Source organism: Mus pahari, chromosome 4 (assembly GCF_900095145.1).
Source record: "Mus pahari chromosome 4, PAHARI_EIJ_v1.1, whole genome shotgun sequence".
Lineage (NCBI taxonomy): Eukaryota > Metazoa > Chordata > Mammalia > Rodentia > Muridae > Mus > Mus pahari.
Genome location: NC_034593.1, coordinates 60,351,825 through 60,372,222, shown reverse-complemented (window position 1 = coordinate 60,372,222; position 20,398 = coordinate 60,351,825). Strand labels below are relative to the sequence as shown.

Below are 20,398 nucleotides of genomic sequence, written 5' to 3'. Positions count from 1 at the left end.
TTTCCCTTGTCCACTGCAGTTGGTAGTTTTGATGCTAAGAACACCCATTCTGTCTGGGGTGAGATGGCTCTCAGAGAAGCTCTAATTTGGATTTCCCTAAAGGTTAAGCATATTGAACATCATTTAAAATATATTTTCTAAATGTGTGTTTTTTCCTTTGAGAATTGTTGAATCAGTTCAATAGTCCCTATATTGACTGGATGACATTTTTTGATATTTAATTTTTGAAGTTTCTAGTAAAGATTTTAGATATTAATCCCCTTTCTGCTTTTTTCCCCGATCTGTAGGCTGACTGTTTCCTTTGTTGGGCAGTAGCTTTTTAATTTCATGTAACATAATTTGTCAGTTCTTGGAATTACTTGCTGTACTGTCACTTTCTAAAGTCCCTGTCTGTCCTTATATCTTGAAGTGGTTGTCCATGCGTTCCTTTAGCAGTTTTAGAGCTTTCAGTCTTACCTTAAGGTCTTCATCCCATTTTGAATTGTTGTTTTTATTTGTAGTGAAAGGTAAGGATCTAGTTTCAGTCTTCTACATGTAGATTCCCAGTATCCTCAGCATAGTTTGTTGAACAGGATTTCAAAGTAAGGAAGGCTGTGAGTTTCTTTCTGGGTCCTTTATTCTGTTTCAGCTTTGTGCCAGAGCCATGCTGTTTTTATTACTATGGCTCTGTAATATAGTTTAAGAGTATTTGTCCTGATATGTTTAACATTCTTCTTTCTGCTTAGGTTTGATTCGACTATTTGAGGTATTTTGTGCTTCCACATACATTTTATAATTATTTTTATATAATTCTGTTATTGCAATTTTGATGGGAGTTATTTTTAATCTACAGATTACATTTGGTAATACAGTAATCCTCACAATATTAATTCTGACAATCAATGAGCAATGGAGGTTTTCTCATATTCAGCATTTAAGGTCTCGGTATCTGTCAGTGGCACTCTTTGCAGATACACTGCATGCAGCCCAGAGTGAGGCATCTTTATTTTAAAGGAGAAGATGGGATTTTCATCTCCTTATATTGATGTTGCACTGTATGTATAAGTATCCTTGGTAGTGTATTTATTAGCATGGCTGAATAAATCCAATGTTGTTTTTAATGCAATGATGTATTAGCATGAAGTGTTGGATCTTTTATATCTGACTGACATTAAAGGTACCTGTAAGCACATGCATATTCAGACTCAGCTGTCTCACTTAGAATGTCATGATCTCACAATGACAAAGGGAATCAATACTAGCACAAGAGGGGTAGAATGAACATTGTAATATTTGTCAAGATTTGACTATTAGTGCCACATTTTAAATCAAAATGTAAAAGAACATATTATAAGAGTATTGTATAATTAAAATAAAAATTAGGACCTTTTTAAATAATATAATCAGAATGTGAAATGAGTCAGTGTCATAGCTCACATTCTATCACTGCATACAGAGAAGCAAGAGCAATTAAAACATTACATTAGCTCAACATTTATGAATTTGGGAAATAAGCATGTACTAAAAAAAGGGCCCTGGAGAAAAATAGATTGTACAAATTATCTTTTTATTCAACATGTGCTCTATTATTTTGGGAACTCCAGAATCAGGGACAAAATTCTCACAGCTAGGCTAATTACTTTAATAAGGCCTGCATTATTTAAAAATAAATCTAAGTGGATGTCAGATAACTGGATCTGGTAACAAATATTTATCCTCTCTACGGGTTTTCTCCCCGTGGCATTGAACAGTTGGTTCCTGATCTCTACTTTGGCGGTGCCAATTGGCTCCTAAGATTCTTGCCAAGTGCACAAGGTAGAATGCCCATTCTCTGCAGGGAGCCGTGGCCTTTCTGTGACTCTTTTCCCCAGGTGTCTGTTTTCCTCATAGTTGTGGACTGCCCCTATGCCCTGAGAGAGCAACAGCCTCTTCTGCTGTGCCTTCAAAGCCACGTCTCATCTTTCTTATCTTCAGCCAACACTCATCACCGTACCCAGCATCATACCAGACCCATCGATGCAGGAAGCATGCCTGTTACTCGGAATACTTCAACAGAGTGGAGTTTTCTAGAGCTAACTTGATAAACTTATTAGTGATCAAATATTGTGGAAGATAAAACATCATTTCTCACATACCATAGATGGGCTCCATAGTATAACAGGACCTTTAAAAAGTAAGTAATATAGAAAGTGGATCAAAGTCAGCACAGAACAGCTTTTATTTGTCCTTGTGGTGAGGGGCATATTCATGTCTAGCAATCAAGAAGCCAGTTTTCTTAGGTGGCCTTAATTCACATACACTTGGTTATGGACATTACTCATTTTTATAAATTTTCAGGCTCAACTGTGGTTTAACATTTGTTTTATCTTCATATCACAGGGACTTTCCAGATAACCCTACGATTTGAATCGGATTTGCATTTGAGTCAAGTGCACTTCTTCACCTCGGAGGAAGAGACAGTGATAGGGAAATATTGGGCTTTTGATGGCTGCACTGTCTGTGCTATTCTTTGTCTAGAAGGCAGCAAACTGCACTGGCGAGCCCTTAAAGAGCCCAGAATAACGTGGGGACTATTCATAAATTACCTTGTGGAGACAGATCTTCACCATGGGCAATAGGCTAGGGAAGTGTTGTCTGGATGAAACCCCCAACACAGTGTGAGTAAACTCAACCAAACTAAAACTACCCAAAATGAAACAATAACCACAGAGGTGAATCGCCTCTCAATCTTAGAGTTGCTAGACTTCCCATTGAAAGTTGTCTCCTGAAGCTGCCAAAGAGACATTTTTTGGATTATTGTCACTACTGTACCCTTGTGGGGTACATTTCAGCTTCTCTCCCCTCCCCTCCCCCTCTCCTTTTCCTTTTCCTCCTCTCTCTCTTCCTCTTTCCCCCTCTCTCTCCTCTACCTCCCTGTCTTATTCTCCTTTTCATTCATCTCCTCTCTCTCCCTGCCTTCCTCTCCCTCTCTCCATCTCTCATATAAAGGAATCCTATTTTTAAATTTTTTATTTAATGTGCATTGGTGTTTTGCCTGCCTGAATGCCTGTATGAGGGTGTGAGACCCTTGGGGACTAGAGTCACAGAGAGTTGTGAAATGCTGTGTGGGTACTGGGTATTGAACCAGGGTCCTCTGGAAGAGCAGCTTGTGCTCTCAACTGCTGAGCATCTCTCCAGCCCTCTTCCTTGTTAAATCACTGTTTTCTTTGATAAAATAGTATGTCCACATTTTCTCCAGACTCTCGGGCTACTGTGTGGCCATATTATATAAATATGGTTTATGAGATGCCAATAAGAACAATGACCTCCCTTCCTCCTTTCTTTCGTCCTTGTGGTCTATATTTGTACAGAATCCATGAAAACAAAAGCTACACACTGAGGAAAATAGGAGGAAAAGCCTATGGCTCCCACGATGATGCCACAGAGGAGCTGATCAGGCTCCAGGGCTCCAGCTGTCCTTCCCTGTGCCTTTATGTGACACAAGTAAACCCCTGTATGTAGTTTCCTGATACTAGCTATGAGAAGCAGATACTCAACAGGACCACTTTTCTGAAGAGATGCCTTCTTTTGGCACTAGAAGATATTCCTAAGACTTGAAAAGTCATGATATCTAAAAGCTGGGAGTTGGGGATACAGCATTAGTTCAGTGGTTAGAGCATTTGCTCTTACAGAGGACTTCAGTTTCATTCCTAGTACTCAAATGGTGGTCCACAACCATCTGTGGCTCCAGTTCCAGAGGATCTGACACCGTTTTTCATCCTCTGAAGGCACCAGGCATGGAAGTGGTATCCATGCATACAAGCAGGTAAAACATTCAGTGTTATCTGTTTGTTTGTTTGTTTGTGTTTTGTTTCTTAAGCTGGGCATGATAACACTTGTCTGAAATTGTAAAAATTGGGAGATAAAGTCAGGGGGATCAGGAATTCATGACCAGCCTTGGCCACATAAGAAGTTTGAGGCTGAGCCTTTAACACCATGTAACTCTATCTCAACAAAATAATTTTTTTAAAAAGACCTGAGATATGAAAGCTTATATTTCTAGACGAACAAAGAGGGCACAAACTCCTTGACATTGGTTTTGGCAATAATTTATTTTTGGATATGACCTCAAAGTACAGGTTTTTTCCTTTAGAAAAAGTAAAATGGTATCAGTGGGAGTGACAGCAAATGAAAAGACTTCAGCACAGACCAGAAAAAACAGACGATGTGAGAAGGTAAACTGTCACGGAGAAGAACGTGCTTGCTAATGCGTTTGGTGAGAAATTATCTCTAAAATTTGTAAGAAACTCTGTAGTAAAAGAAGACATAACCAGAATGTAAAGGCGGGCAAAGAATTTGAAGAGATATTTTCTCAAACAAGATACAAACTGGCCAAGAGGAGTCTAAAGCACTGCTTGGCATCAGTAACCACAGCTGGCAAACCTACAAGGTCATATCACCTCTCTCCCCTGTCAGGGTGACCTTTACAAAAGTCAGAGGTTCTGGTGAGGAAGTGAAGGAAAGAGGAATCTTGTCTTTTGTGGTAGGGAATGGAAATTACAGTGGCTATTGTGGAAAGAAATTTAGAGATTACTCCCCAATAAAATTATAAGTATGCTATAAATTAGAGCATGGTCCTCCAATCTTACTTCTGTCTATTTATTGAAAAGAAATGATACCGGTGTCTCAGAGAGACATTAGCAGTATCATACTGATTAAAACACAGTAATGACAGGTATGGTGGTCCTGAAAACCCAAGTGTCCATCAAGAGAGGATGGCAAAGCAAATTGTTATTTACAGAAACACACACACTACCACTTTATTCAGTCTCCACGAATAAGAAAACTCTACCATTTTCAATAATATGAACTGACCTGAAAAACATCATGCTATAGTCAGGTATTTGGTAATTATCGTCAAAGGTGGAATCTAAAAAAACAAATTCAGAGAAGCAGAGATTAGAAGAGTAGCTCTCAGGGATGGAGGCCGGGAGATTGGGAGATATAAAAATATACAGTTTCAATTATGAGCATGGAAATCTTCTAGGGATCTATTACATAGCATCACACATTTGAAATTTGCTAATAGAGTGGATCATGAGTGCCCTTGCCACACACTAGTGGTGGGTATATGAAGAGATAAATGTGTTAATTTGCCTAATTGTAGTACATTCACTGCATACTTAAACATCATACCATTAAAACATGAAACAAGTATTTGAAGTTGCGAAACCTTCGCTTCCTAAGCCCATGGTGTATTCATTTGCCATCCCTAGAAATAATAACTGGTAATGGTTTATGCAAGCTACACGTGGGCATTGTGAGATACAGCTTTCTGGTTCTTTGCCTAAAGGAACAGAATTAGTGAGAACTTCGGCAGCTAATACACAGGAAGTATTCTTTGATGGCCAATTGTTTCTGAAAACAATATGTCTGTCACTTATCAACTTCCCTCAAGAATGTTATACATATGGACTTTAAGTTTTTGTAACACACTGCTGTGGAGAAGTTGTGTGGTAGGTCTTAGATGTAAGGACACAGAAAAAGAGCCATTTGCCCATGATCATAAAGAGAAGAGGAAGGACTGAGATTCAGACTATATATTTGATGCCAAAGTCCATACCCTTTCAGCCACAAGTATGTTCTTCTCAATAGGGTCACAGGTAATTGCATTTCTTATGGAACCTGGGTCAGTACTCAGGGATGTTTTAACAGTCCTCTTCCTCACAATTGAAGTCCTAAATAAATGGCTTTCTACCAACATGCAGCACCCCAGAACTTTCCAGAATGCCTTCTCCCACTAATCGTTGGCTAGAGGTGGCTAGTCCTGTGTGTGCTTTCATATTCGAGAGCCCAAGAAATGGAACCACTTAAAAGTAGCAATTACCCAGTCTCTATGTGAAGTGGGTGGCCAGGGCACAAGGTTCCCGAGTCTGCCCCTTTGTTCTGTGTCTTTTAGCCTCTAAAAGCCACCTTGAGATCCTGCCAGGCAACACTAGCTGTTCAGGACTAAGAGGGAGTAGGGGAAAATGGATTTCCTGAACCCATCATGGAACTGAACATTGATATTGAGAACTCTGCTTTTATTTGGCCAAGGTGGGGGCGGGGGGAAGCTGGGCACAGTCCTCAAGGTCAGAAGAGAAGGCAATGCTTAATCTCCGAGGAGAGCTGAGATGACTGCTCATGGACAGGAGGTAAAATGCCCACTTGCTTTTTAAAAACAAAAGGAAGAGGAGTAGGCAACACGCTGAAAAACTAAATGTTATCATCCTTAGCATCACAGCTTGGGAATTAATGAGCTGGAGGAATGGAAAGAGACATTTTACCAGAGCTCAGGCAGACAACTGATGGGATTCTGTGCTAACGCATTGTAGAGCTTTTTAATTGTTTCTCTAAATGGTCAATAGTTTTAATTCATATGCAGTGCGTGATTTTAATCAGCAGGGTAACTGGTTTGCAGGTTCCTTTGCTTTTCTCACGGAAAGTGCAAAATGAGCGATATTTAAGCAAAGTCTCTCATTGAATTTTTCAAAGGTAAATACCAATATTTAAAGAAACGGGATTTTAAAATTATATCAGCAATGTGTAGAGGAAATTATCCTGTATCTCATACAGACCTTCCCATTTAGTCCTGGCTTTAAAAGTGCTTTGATATTAACTGGCTGCCTCCATTTGGGTCCCTGAGATTCTTTTGTGTGCATTTGGGGGACCAAAATTACCATGAGCCATTCAGCTCTAGCTCCAATTCCCTGTGCTGTGGTAGCTGTAACTATACAAATTACCCAGGAGAGGAGGCTGTGCTTATCTTTAGCTAAGTTTTTGAACTTCTCATCAGTTTTGATGACATCATAATGATATACACATTGAGGCACAAATTAGTATGTATTTTAAATACAGTGACAGTAAATGTTTTGTTTACATGACATAGTTGACCTATGAAAGAACTGCCTAGCAGGCTGATCTGGCTTACCAGCACCATGGCATACCTGACCTATGATTCTCAGTTAATCAGGATAGCATATGACTACAGGTGTTCACTTTTATTAAAATAGAACTGACTTTCCCTAATTTCTTTCTCATCCTGTTTATCCTTTGTGTAGAGAAAGGCCACTGATTTATTTGAGTTAATTTTATATTCAGCTACTGCGCTGAAGCTGTTTATCGGGTTTAGAAGTTCTCTGGTGGACTTTTTAGGGTCACTTATATATACTACCATATCATCTGCAAATAGTGATATTTTGACTTCTTTCTTTCCAATTTGTATCCCCTTGATCTCCTTTTGTTGTTGATTTGCTCGGGCTAGGACTTCAAGTACTGTATTGAATAGGTAAAGAGAAAGTGGACAGCCTGGTCTAGTCCCTGATTTCAGTGGGATTGCTTCCAGCTTCTCTCCATTTACTTTGATGTTGGCTACTGGATTTCTGCAGATTTCTTTTATTATGTTTATGTATGGGCCTTGAATTCCTGATGACAGCTTCTATTTCTTTAGGGGAAATGGGACTGCTAAGATCATTAATCTGATCCTGATTTAACTTTGGTACCTNGTATCTGTCTAGGAANTTGTCCATTTCATCCAGGTTTTCCAGTTTTGTTGAGTATAGCCTTTTGTAGTAGGATCTGNTGATGTTTTGGATTTCCTCAGGATCTGTTGTTATGTCTCCCTTTTCATTTCTGATTTTGTTAATTAGGATACTGTCCCTGTGCCCTCTAGTTAGTCTGGCTAAGGGTTTATCTATCTTGTTGATTTTCTCAAAGAACCAGCTCCTGGTTTGGTTGATTTTTTGAATAGTTCTTTTTGTTTCCACTGGTTGACTTCAGCCCTAAGTTTGATTATTTCCTGCCTTCTACTCCTCTTGGGTGAATTTGCTTCCTTTCATTCTAGAGCTTCTAGGTGTGCTGTCAGACTGCTAGTGTATGTTCTCTCTAGTTTCTTTTTGGAGGCACTCAGGGCTCTGAGTTTTCCTCTTAGGACTGCTTTCATTGTGTCCCATAAGTTTGGGTACGTTGTGGCTTCAAACAAATGGATGTATCTGGAGGATATCAACCTTAGTGAGGTAACCCAATCACAAAAGAAGTCACTTTATATGCACCCACTGATAAGTGGATATTAGCCCAGAAACCTAGAATACCCAAGATACAATTTCCAAAACACAAGAAAATCAAGAGGAAAGACCAACATATGCATACTTCATTCCTCCCTAGAATAAGGAATAAAATATCCATGGAAGGAGTTGTAGAGACAAAGTTTGGAGCTAAGATGAAAGGATGGACCATCTAGAGACTGCCCCACCTGGGGATCCATCCCATAATCAGCCACCAAACCCAGACACTATTGCATAGGCCAGCAAGATTTTGCTGAAAGGACCCTGATATAGCTGTCTCNTGTGAGGCTNTGCCAGTGCCTGGNAAANACAGAAGTGGATGCTCACAGTCANCTATNGGATGGAACANAGGGCCCCNAATGGAGGAGCTAGAGAAANTACCCAAGGAGCTGAAGGGGGCTGCAACCCTATAGGTGGAACAACAATATGAACTAACCAGTACCCCCAGAGCTCATGTCTCTAGCTGCATATGTAACAGAAGATGGCCAAGTTGACCATCATTGGGAAGAGAGGTCTCTTGGTCTAGCAAATTTTATATGCCCCAGTACAGGGAATGCCAGGGCCAAGAAGTGGGAGTGAGTGGGTAGGGGAGCAGGGCGGGGGTGGGGAGAGTATAGAGGACTTTTGGGATAGCATTTGAAATGTTAATGAAGAAGATATCTAATAAAAAATGTAGAACTGACTGACTCTGGTCCTAACCACTGTCAGCGCTGCGCATGTGTTGTGTGTGTGTGTGTGTGTGTGTGTGTGTACACATGCCAGAGCTCATGTGTGGGGCTCAGAGAACAACGTTTCGGTTAAGTTCTCCATTGTCACCCTCTCTGCGACACAGTCCCTGTTGTTTCTATCGGTGTAATGTGTGCTGCAGGTTAGCTGGCCAGCTAATTTCTGGGCAGTTCTGGCTCCGTTTCCCATCTCGCTGCAGGCAGGCTGAGATTAGAGATGTGCCCCACTGCATCCAGCTTCCCACCACCATTCTTAAGCATGAGAGGATGATGTTTGTCTCTAACCTGTATTAGTTTCTGTTGTACATTATAAGTGCAACAAACCTTTTACCCTTTTCTCAGATGAAGTGGCTCGTGCACTTGGGAACCTGCGATAGGAGGACTGAAAAAAGTTTGAGGCCATCATGGGCTAGCCTGGGCTTCAGGGTGAGACCTGGTCTCAGAATCCCACTAACCATAAAAAAAGTTCCATGCTTGTTATTTTAGTCTGTTGGGTACTTAAGATATTACAGATTCAGTGAACACATCTTTTTTTTCTTTTATAAATTTATTACATAGCAAAGAGACTCTACATTTGAACTTTCTGGTCTCTGCTTTCCCATGTCACAATAAGACCGTGCTCTCATCCTTGACAATAATAGTCCCTGTTGATCAAACTGTCACAGTATGACAGAACATTACACACTCATGAATACATATACATTTACATGTTTTATACTCATGACTTTAAACTTGTCATTGAGCAGAAAGTAAACACGAAATGTTAAAATGCTATTAATTTAATCACCAATTTTGTAAAGCCCAATTCAGTATGCCTTCATGTAGTGATGTGTAAGAGGCTGACAGTAACTCACATTTCTGGAGCCTTTGGCTGTATTTGGGGTCCCCGTGGTCCTGTCTAGGACTGAGATTGATACAGCATCTCCTCCTGTTGTTTCAGCACTTGGCTTAATAACGCACAGGAGCATCTGGACAACAAGGAGCTGCGATTTCCCACAGAGACAAAGTGTGATTGATAATCCATTTATATCATGGGACAGATGAGCTCGATCGTCCCTTAGAACGTTTCTGCTTTTCTCACTACTTGCTGCAGATTAACTGCATTATACCCTAGCCAAGCAAAGAAAAGGATACAACATCAAACAATCTTTTGTTTTTAGGGTCGAAATTACCAAGCAGCGTCTTTGGCAGAGAAGGGAAAAATAGCAAGAGCCATTCATGAAAGTGCTTCCCAAATTTCAATCCATTTAGGAAAAAAAATTCCCCGAAACAGCTGTTTGGTTAATGACTAGTGAAGACAGTGGGAATCATGTCGGTGGTACCCAAACTGTAGCCAAGCTAATTGCATGAGAGGCTGACTTAAAGACAGGTTGAATTTACGGTTTACATTTTTGTAGAGAGATGACATTCAATTAAGAGTTCTCACTTATTTCCTTTTAAATTGAAGCAAGGTAGTCCCGACTCTTCCTCTCTATCGGCTGCCTCTCCCATGTCACCTTTCCTATTCTCTCACGAGCCTATCCCATTACCTGGCTTTTTGCTCATCTGTCACTCAACCGAAAGATACCACTCACTGTTGGGCACTAGAAAGGCTGCCACTGTCACATCTGCTTCGGGGTGGAGCTTCAAGGGTCTAAGAGGCCATCTGGGCTCAGCTTGGTCCCAAGCATCATTGCCTAGATTAAACCTTGTTTCGCATTTTGGAGATAGGCTATAGAGTGGGATTTTGATGGCTTTTGTGCCTCTTCTGACTCCTCAGTCACTAATGTGTATATGCAGGAGAAAGGCAAACTGAAAATAACATCCATTTCTATTCCCATTTAAGAAATACATATTTATGTAAAAGAGTTAATAAGAGAGTCGTTTGCCATAATTTTCACAGTGCTTTATAATTAGTACCTGCAGGTCAGGATACTCAACAAGATGATTAAATTCATGAACTGTGTTCAGTGGGTCCCCCTTGACTCCTCCTTCATCCCAGAGAATCATTCAGCTTCAGTGACTGGTGTTTAGAAGGCTGCTTCTCTTGCAGCCTCAGAATTTAACTCCTTGTACGTCATGACCAATCTTTCCTTCTAAGAGTATGGATTTTTTTTTTTTTTGAGAGGGATGATCAGTCATATGGGTAAGTATATGCTTTTATCTAAGCAGGCAACAGGGACAATGGCTTCAGGAAGGAGCGCATGCTGTGTCGAGAGGGATAATGCCATTTGTGCTTAACTTCTAGTCTCCAACACACTTTTCTCAGCGATGCTGTGGGATAAGCATCAGGTTTTCATCTAGCTAATGCAAAGTATCATGTCCAGTGCCTTACATCAGGAATTCAGTCAGCTTTCTAAGCTTACAGGGACCCTCCCCACCCCACTATACCTATGCTCGTACACATACCCTTGACCAAACCCATTTCTTTCTAGATTGCTCACTGTCATTTGGCTCTTATACAAGCCACCATCCCCAAACTGTACCCACCTCTGTCTTTCTGACTTTCTGAAATTCTTTAGGAGGACCACTGAGCATACACTTTGTGTTCTCTTATTCAGGTCGGGTGAAGATTTTATTCATGATAGAGTTAAACCAGTGATGTTAGGTATACTAATTACTGTTTCCCCAAATCACATCAGGCAACCAAGTGCTTATTAAAAGCATAAACAAGGATTACATTGTACTTTTTCTTGCCAGCTTGCTGGGCTGGGCTGCAGAATCAAACATGAGGCCACCAAACTGGTAGGAGCTCCCACCTCTCAGAAATCACAGACAAATGAACTGGTGATTAGGCTGTTAGACCTCACAAATAAAAATACAGGATGCCTAGCTATCGCAATATCACATAAAAACAATTCTTTTTTTTTTTAAATGGAGATGTCACAAACATTAGATGGGAAACATTTAGAGTAGGAAATTAACTTGTATATTTGAAATACCACTTACACTAAGCATTTTGTACTTTCTTTGCCATACTCAGTAAATGAAGATGCAAGACTGAAATTACGAGGTTTATTCTACATGATTGTGTGCATGTGCATGCATGTCTCTCTCTCTCTCTCTCTCTCTCTCTCTCTTTCTCTCTCTCTCTCTCTCTGTGTGTGTGTGTGTGTGTATGTGTTTACCTCTATGTATGTCTATGTGACTGTGTGTGTGTTCATGTCTGTATGTCTGTGTATCTGTGTTAGTGATAAGAAACTATATTTTTCAGTGGGGAAGGAGAACTTATAGAGCCCACCTCCAGACAGGAAGACAGGGCATCAAATGAGGGATGGGGATGTCAGCCCAGAGTCAAAACTCTGACCCATGATTGTTTCTGTCTGAAAGAACTGCAGGGATGGAAATCGAGAGGAGCCTGAAGAAAAGAAGGTCCAGCGAAACAACAGACCCGAACTGGAATCTAGCTCAAGGGGAGGCCCCAAGGTCTGACAACTATTGCTGAGGCTATGGAGCGTTCACAAAAAGAGGCCTAACATGACTGCCCTCTGAAAGACCCAAGATGCAGCTGAAAGAGTCAGATGCAGATATTTGCACCCAACCAATGGACAGAAGCTGTTGACCCCTTCCTGTGGTTGAATTAGGGAAAAGCTGGAAGAATCTGAGGAGCGTGATCCTGTAGGAGGACGAGCAGTCTCAATTAACCAGGACTCCTGAGATCTCTCAGACACTGGACCACCAACCAGGCAGCATACACTAGTTGATATGAGACCCCATAGAGGGCTGCTGGGTCTGGGTTCAGTCAGAGAAGATTCATTTAATCAAGAGACTGGAGTCCCCAGGGAGTTTAAGAGGTCTGGTGTGGTGGGGGCTGGAGAGTGGGGACATCCTTATGGAGACAGCAGGGTGAGAGTGAGGTATGGGATGGGGAACAGTCAGAGGGTGGACTAGGAAGGAGATAAAATTTGGAGTGTAAAAAAAGAGATTGAATAAAATTTAAAAAAAAAAAAAGTAACTGAATTTTTGTGACAGTGTTTCTCACAGCCCTGGGGTTTGCTTGGTAGGCAAATGAGCCCCGAGGAGCTGGCTGACTCTCCCTTCCCAACTCTGGGATTGCAGGTGACCCTGTCATACTTGTGTTTTCTTGTGCTACTAGGAATGAAAATCAGGTTCTCATGCTAGTACACCAAGCACTGCATTGACTGAGTTGTTATGCAAGCATTCTTTTCTATCACTATCACATGATATATAGGGGTTGACACTCTATTTTTCTTGTTTAACAGTTTATTAAATGGATTCCCTCATGCATTTAGAAATCATTGTAAATATTTTTTAAAATATTGCTCCAAGTTAAGTAAGAGAAAAAAACATCTTAATAAGAAAGCAAGGTATGAATGTGCCACTGTTTCCTCATGATGCATCATATGCACAAATCCCCAAGCTCTACCAAGAACAAAACAATAAAATAGGAACACAAATTTAGCAGAGTTGCAGATTATAAACTCAACGTGCAAAAGTCAGCAGTGTTTCAATGTGAGGCCAACGAATTATCCCAAGAGAAATGAAGAAAAACTATCCCATTTGCAGTAAGAACAACAACAATAACAAAAGACGAAGACTTACACACTGGCTCATAATTTGAATGCTTAGGGGGTGGCACTATCTGTTGGCATGGGTGTGGTTTTGTTGGAGGAACTGTGTGACTAGGGTGCGCTTTGAGGTTTCAGAAGTTCAAGCCAGGCTCAGTGTCTCTCTCTTCCAGCACACTGTAGATCTGGACGTAGACTGCTCAGTTTCCCTTCCAGCACCATGCCTGCCTGAGTGCCACGATGCTTCCCACCATGATGAAAATGGACTAACACCCCCAAACCCAAACTGCTGTTTTTTAGAGCTGCTTGGTCATGGTTTCTCTTCATAGTTATAGAACACTGACTAAGACACATGGTAATTTAATCAGGGAGGTGAAAGACTTGTTTACAAAATCTCTAAGACTCTGATGAGAGAAAACGAAGAAAACATGACTGATTGGAAAGTTGTGCTATGTTCAGAGATGGGAAGAACTAATACTGTGAAAGTGTCCACACTAATACCCAAAGTGACTACAGGTTAGGCTGCAATATAATTTTTTTCATAAAAATAGACAAAGTAAACCATATGAAACCACAAAGAATCAAAGTAATCAAAAAAGAATAACTTTGGATATATAATATACTCAGATCTTAAAGCACATTATATAGTGATTACAAGCTGAGCTGGATAACAGAGCCAGATAAAAAGGCCAGAAATGACCCACAGACTCATGTAAAATCGATTGTTGATGAAGATGACAAGACATGTAATATGCAATGACTGGGAAAGAACAGTTGCTTGGCGAGACTGGACACTCATGCAGAACCACGAACGTGAATCATGTGACACCCCATATACGAAGACCAGTGTAAACCATCTAAAGACTCGAATACAGTCCCTGAAAGCGACACTGTCTGAAAACACCTAAGGGATGAGCTCTCTTAAAGACCTGTCAGGGCTACCTTTTGGATATAACTGAAAGCACCTGCAACAAATCGAAAAACGGACAAATGAGATGCTGGAACACAAGAGGATTCCACCCAGTGAAGGAGCTGACTACTGAGGTGATGAGACAGCCTGCAGAGTGGGAGTCGGTGTGTACAAGTCACTTGGTAAGCAACTGATAGCCCACACACATAAGGAACCTGGCAGATGTCCCAGATGCCTCCTCTCCAGTTCCACCCCGCCTGGCCCTGCATCTTTGAGTCTCCCCGTGCTCTCCAGTCCACTGACCCACCTCAGGACTTTCTTGAGCCACCCATTAGCACTGGTCCTCTCGAGGCCCTCTCCAATGGACTCTAAACTGCTGAGCCTACCATCCCGATCAGAGTTTGGGCCAGCTGGCTGTGTCTTTTGATGGGAATTTTGAGTCTGCACCCAGGAGTGGGATGGCCAGGACAAATATTAGTTCAATCGTAGCTTTTGTAGGGATCTCCACAGGGATTTGTAGTCTGGTTGCACCAGTTCACACTTCCACCGACAGTGAATCAGAACTTCTCTTTCTCCAAGCCCTGAAGCATTTGCTGTCATTCATTTTCTTAATCTTAGCCATTCTGACTGGGGTGGGGTAGTTTTTATTTGCATTTCCCCTGTTAACTAATGAGGTTGAAGACTTTTGTTCATTAGAATTTTTTATTTTTATTTTGAAAATTTTCTATTCAAATCTGTAGACTATTTTTTGATTGGGTTGTTTGTTTACTTGACGTTTTGTGGTTTTGTTTTGTTTGGGAGTTCTTTATGTATTCAAAATATTAATTCTCTATTAGATGTAGGGCTGGCAAAAATTCCCATTCCCTAGGCTTCCCTTAGATATGATTATCCTCTCAGCCGTACAGAAGGCTTTTGTGTCATGGACTCACACTTGTTAGATGTCCTTATTCCCTGAGTGCCTGGACTTTTAAGTCTGTAGCAATGTTTACCTTCTAGAAGTTTCAGAAGTCCACATTGTGTGTTGAGGTATATGATCCATTTAGAGTTGATTTCTGTTGCAAGGGATGAGCAATTAGGATTTTGCTTGGTTCTTCCACATGTAAACATTCAATTTTTCCCAAAAGTGTATGTTGAAGATGCTGTCTTTTCTTTTTTCTGTGTACAATTTTGGCACTGTTGTCAAATAGCAAATAGCTGTAATGCTATGGATGTAAGTTTGAAAGTTCCATACCATTGAAGTATGTGTCTGCTTTTAGCCTGCACTGGGCCTTTTGCATTACTTTGGCTCTGTAGTGTGACCAGGTGATCAGGTATGGTAATACCACCAACATTATATATATTTTTTTTTTGCTTAGAATTGCTTTTGTGTTTCCATACAAATGCTAAGTTTTTGAGTTCTATTTCTACTTAGAATGTCACAGGGATTTTTATTGGACTTGTGGGGGATCTGTGCATTGCTTTGGGTAGGACGGTCATTCTTACAACATTATATGTAATGTTTGTATCTTTTATTTTCCTTGTCCACTTTAGTTAATTGAGGTGTTTATTCATTTTCTCTTTGAGTTCCCTTAAACTCTTTGGACATTTTTACAATTGTTCTTCTGTATTGTGGGCCTTGAGTTTAATCTGAGCTGTTTTGGCTGGGTGCCATTCTATAGTTCTGATCATCTTCAAGGGGTACAGATTGACTTGTTTTCATGGGACTGGGAAATTTGGGGAAAGAGGGGAGCTCTCAAAGTTGCAGAGCCAAGAGGAATGGAACAAAAAAGGAGAAAGGGAAGTTAGTAGAGGGTAGGTAATTAGGAAGGAGAGAGAAAAACACTGGAGCTAGAAAGGTTTAAGCACAGAGCAGGTGAAAAATGAAAAAAAATCCAAGTCTGATGGAGGGCTAATCAAAAAGAAAAGAGATGACCAGTAAGTATGTGAAAATATTCACCATCACTAAATCATTAGGAAAATAGAAATTGAAATGACAATGAGCCATGACCGGCTGTTATGATAAAACGAAGAAGAAGAAGAAGAAGAAGAAGAAGAAGAAGAAGAAGAAGAAGAAGAAGAAGAAGAAGAAGAAGAAGAAGACATGTGTAAATATTAGACCACTACTTAGCTCTAAAAAGTAAGAGTTCTGTTATTTTTGATAATATGAATGAACCAGCAAGGCACTGTGCTAAGTGAAATTATCTAGGAAAAGAAAGACAAATGTGACATGATATTATTTGCACATGAAATCTAAAGAGTCTCATGGGTAAAAGCAGAGAGTCGAACATGGGGCACCAGAGGCTGGAGCTGTAGGAGAGGAACAAAACAGGAAGATGTTGGTATAATGGTTCAATATTTCAGAGAAGCCAGTTTTGAAATTTATTGCATAGAATGATTACTGTATCCAACAAAATGTAATATATGTTTCATAATAAATTATAAATATTTCACCACCATAAAGTGAAAGGCAAATGTAAAAGTTGATATGTTAAGTAGCTTGATTTAATCTTCGTGCATTATGTATAAATCTTAAAACATTGTATTGTATATAATAATGATATTAACTGAAAGTAAATGTTAACAAAATTAGTATTGATTTTTTATTATTAATTATATTTGTTATGAAATAGATTATTGTTAATTAGTAGTATTAAAATTAAAGTAAAAGTTGCCACGTAACACCCTAATTTTACCATAGCTTAAATTTTCATAAATAGATTTAATTATTTGCTTTGTTACAACTTTTGTGGAATAGTCAATATACCCTAAAACCATTAGACAAATCATCTGATGGCTGCTCTTGCAAAACTTGTCTATCTAAAACCAATACATCCCACTATTTTGAACCTCTTTCAACCAAATGTTGCAGTTATTTTTCTAGTTGTCATTGAAAATTACTCTATAAGAATACCATCCCTGAGGAATTTAAGACATATTAGGAAAAAGAATAAATCTGGAGATTCAAAGCATTTTAAATATTAAGGACGCTAATTCAAACACACGATTATCTCACATCATATCCACAGTATGTTCTGCCAGGCAGCGAGTATAGCAAATCAATGCTGGTTTACCAGCTCCATAGAAACTTGGGACATCTTGGATTCTCTCCTGAAGTCTCATGAAGGAGTCTATAAAGCCGTTTTGATTTATCTGGTTGAGCTGTCTATGAGAAATACTGTCGTGCTTGGCCTTTCAATCTAGCCGTTCCAGCTCTAAAAGCACCTGACATGCGATGGCCTGCCATGTCCCTGAATGGCAGAACCAAGGCACAGCTTTGTCTCTTATGTATGCAGATTAATGCACGACTTCACAGACACAGAGTCAGTTCAGGCATGCAGATCAACTTCAGTTGGTAGATCAGTTGCCTAGAGTACATGAGATGCTGGGCTAGATCCTCAGTACTGCATAAAATGGGGGTTATGGTATACACCTGTCATCTCAGCACTTCAGAAGTAGAGGCAGGGGGATCACAAGTTCAAATTTGCCTACCTACACATGGAGGGCAGCTTAGAATACAGGCACTCTTACCTCAAAACCACAAGGCAAAACACAAAAAGGCATTCACTGTGCTTTGACTTCCTTGCCCTCAGCTGCTTCTCCATCCTCGCCAAGAACTCCCTGCTGAAGCTTCAGCTCCCGCGGTAGCCTTTGCCCCACTTCCTGCTCTGTTGCCCATTCCCTAAGTATCCTGTTTCTATCTCCACACTGAGTGATTCTCAGATGATTTAACAATGATTTTGAAGTTGCCAAAAGGAGATACAGAAATGGATCTGGAAGTTTTAAGTAAATTCCAAAGGCCAGCCAGGTTGGGGTATAGGATGCTCTAACGAGAAAGCAAACCAGTAAATAAGGATAAACAAACTAGAACCAGGCTTGGTTGTTTGTCTTAGAGCAATGTGCACGTTATCAAACTTATTAGATTTACTTTACTTAGAAAGTAAAATAATGTAGTGTTTAGTAGTCTTGCATTTGGGTAGCCATCACCACTGTGTACTTCCAGAACATTTCCTCAGTGTCTCCCCAGATCTGTGTATCTATTAGCTATCATTTTCCATCTTGCCTACCACTGGAAAGCTCTGATTAGCTATCCCATCTTTCTATATTTACCTGTTTTGGACATATTATATAAATGAAGTCATGCAATATTAATACAATGTCTTCAAGAATCATCTACCTGTGGCATGTATCAATAATTCAGTCTCCTTTTATAGTACAAGAATATTTAATATTTCACTTCGGTAAGATCACTATCTATTAGTAAATTTAAGGACACTTGCAGTCTTTTTGTCTATGAATTATGTTTCTATGAGTATTCACGCACACATATTTGTCTGGAGATATGTTTTCCATCCTCTTCATGAATTACTGAATGACATGGTAAATCTGACTTTAAATTCCTGAAGGACTGTCAACCTGGTTTCCAAGGCAATTGTGTTATTTGCATTCTCACCCGTAATGTATGAGCCTTTCAGCTTCTTTTTGTTTTCAACACCCCTCATTTAGTTATGGTTACTATTGCTGTGATGAAACACCATGGCCAAAAGCAACCTGAGGAGGAAAGAGTTTATCTGGCTTACATACCCTGAATCACAGTCCATCAAAGCAGGGACTCAAACCAGACAAGCACCTGGAGGTACGAGCTGAGGCTGAGACCATGGAGGAGTGCTGCTTACTGACTAGTTTAGCCTGCTTTCTTATAGAATCCCAGACCACCAACCAGGGATTTCCATTCACAATGGACTGGTCCCTTCTGACATCACTCAGTAATTAAGAAAATGACCTTCAGGCTTGCTTACCCACAGAGCAGTCTGACAGAGGCATTTTACCAACTGGGGCTCTCTCTTCTCAGATGACTCTAGCTTGTGTCAAGTTAACATAAAAGTATTCAGCATGCTATTGGAAGTAAAGTAATATTTTGGCATTTTTAATTTTTAAAGTAATGTTTACAGCCATCCTAGAACCAGGACATATTTTGATGACTGGCACTGAAGTTCTCTATCTGGTTTTCTGCTTGAGACAGTTTTGATCAAGGGTGTGTCACATGTGGTTACTTTGTGGTTTCAGTTTTCCAGGTCTTCACTCGGCTGGAATTTCCTTTCCCTCTTACGTATTCACTGTACAGATGGAAACACTCCTCAGGTTACTGGTCTTACTCCTGTAGCATGTGTTTATGAGTCCTACCTATACCTAACTTTGTCATGGTTTTCTTTCCTTTATCATTCTCCACCTTATTTTTGAGTCAGGGTCACTTATTGAACTTATGGAACCTAGAATTCATCATTTTGGCTAGACTGGCTGGCCATTAAGCTCCCAAGACCTACCTAATTTGTCCTTTAATTGGTATGGTTATGGGAATGGGCCAACATGTCCTAACTCTTACAGGGGTGACAGGGATCTAAACTGAGGCTTCATGTTTGTGTAGCAAGCTCTTTACCTACTGAGCCACCTCCCATGGGCCTTATTTAAACTGTATGCCTCAGCACCTTCGTTTCTTTATTCTATTGTTATGGAGAGTGAATGAAGATATAATTTAGAAAGATTTTGAAATACTGGAATATGGGATTAAACTTTCTGAAATATAAAACTTAAATTAATTAAGATTCTTAATATACTGAGTATTCTCTTGAATTGGGACTTAACAACACGTCTCCAATTGCAGCAAATTGTGACCCTTCATTTTTAAAATTGCCAAAGTCCATTTAGTGACCACAAAATGACAGGAACACTTCTTATGGACACATTCCATGTTTCTCAGCTATACTGATTTAAATAAAGAAACAGACAAAAACTGAAAAACAAAAAGAAACAAACAAAAAAACCCATAACATTTGCTTAAAGATCCCATGGTCAAGGAACACCAAGGAAAGGGCAGGGATGGGGGGAAGATGAAAGAACATAAGAATCAAAGGCTGGGTAGAAGTGCTGTGAATTGTCTTTGTGTAAGACATGGCCATTGCAACTATGAGCTGTGGCTACCTCCACAAGATCTGCAGCCGATTAAGCACCTTCTGTACTTGACCACGGACAGGAGAGGAGCTGAGGCACCATCTAATGCTAGCCAGGGTAAGGAGTATCATGTTCTTCAGAGTGTAGCCCCTGGTGAGTCGCCAATGCTCAAGTAAATAAGCACTCCATGTTAAACTTGGTTGGCGAAAGAAAGAAAGAAAGAAAGAAAGAAAGAAAGAAAGAAAGAAAGAAAGAAAGAAAGAAAGAGAA

General features: G+C 40.1%; 1 protein-coding gene and 1 long non-coding RNA gene across 2 annotated transcripts in view; both read right to left on the bottom strand.

Annotated features, from left to right (window-relative positions):
* The window catches only part of LOC110319747 (IQCJ-SCHIP1 readthrough transcript protein), a 719,522-nt gene that overhangs the window by 379,599 nt on the left and 319,525 nt on the right, over positions 1-20,398 (bottom strand). The gene's annotated exons all lie outside the window — the stretch shown is intronic.
* The window catches only part of LOC115063815, a 50,140-nt gene continuing 34,595 nt past the window's right edge, over positions 4,854-20,398 (bottom strand). Inside the window, exon 4 of the long non-coding RNA XR_003843677.1 lies at positions 4,854-4,888. This is a non-coding gene — a long non-coding RNA (uncharacterized LOC115063815). The remainder of the gene's footprint in view (positions 4,889-20,398) is intronic.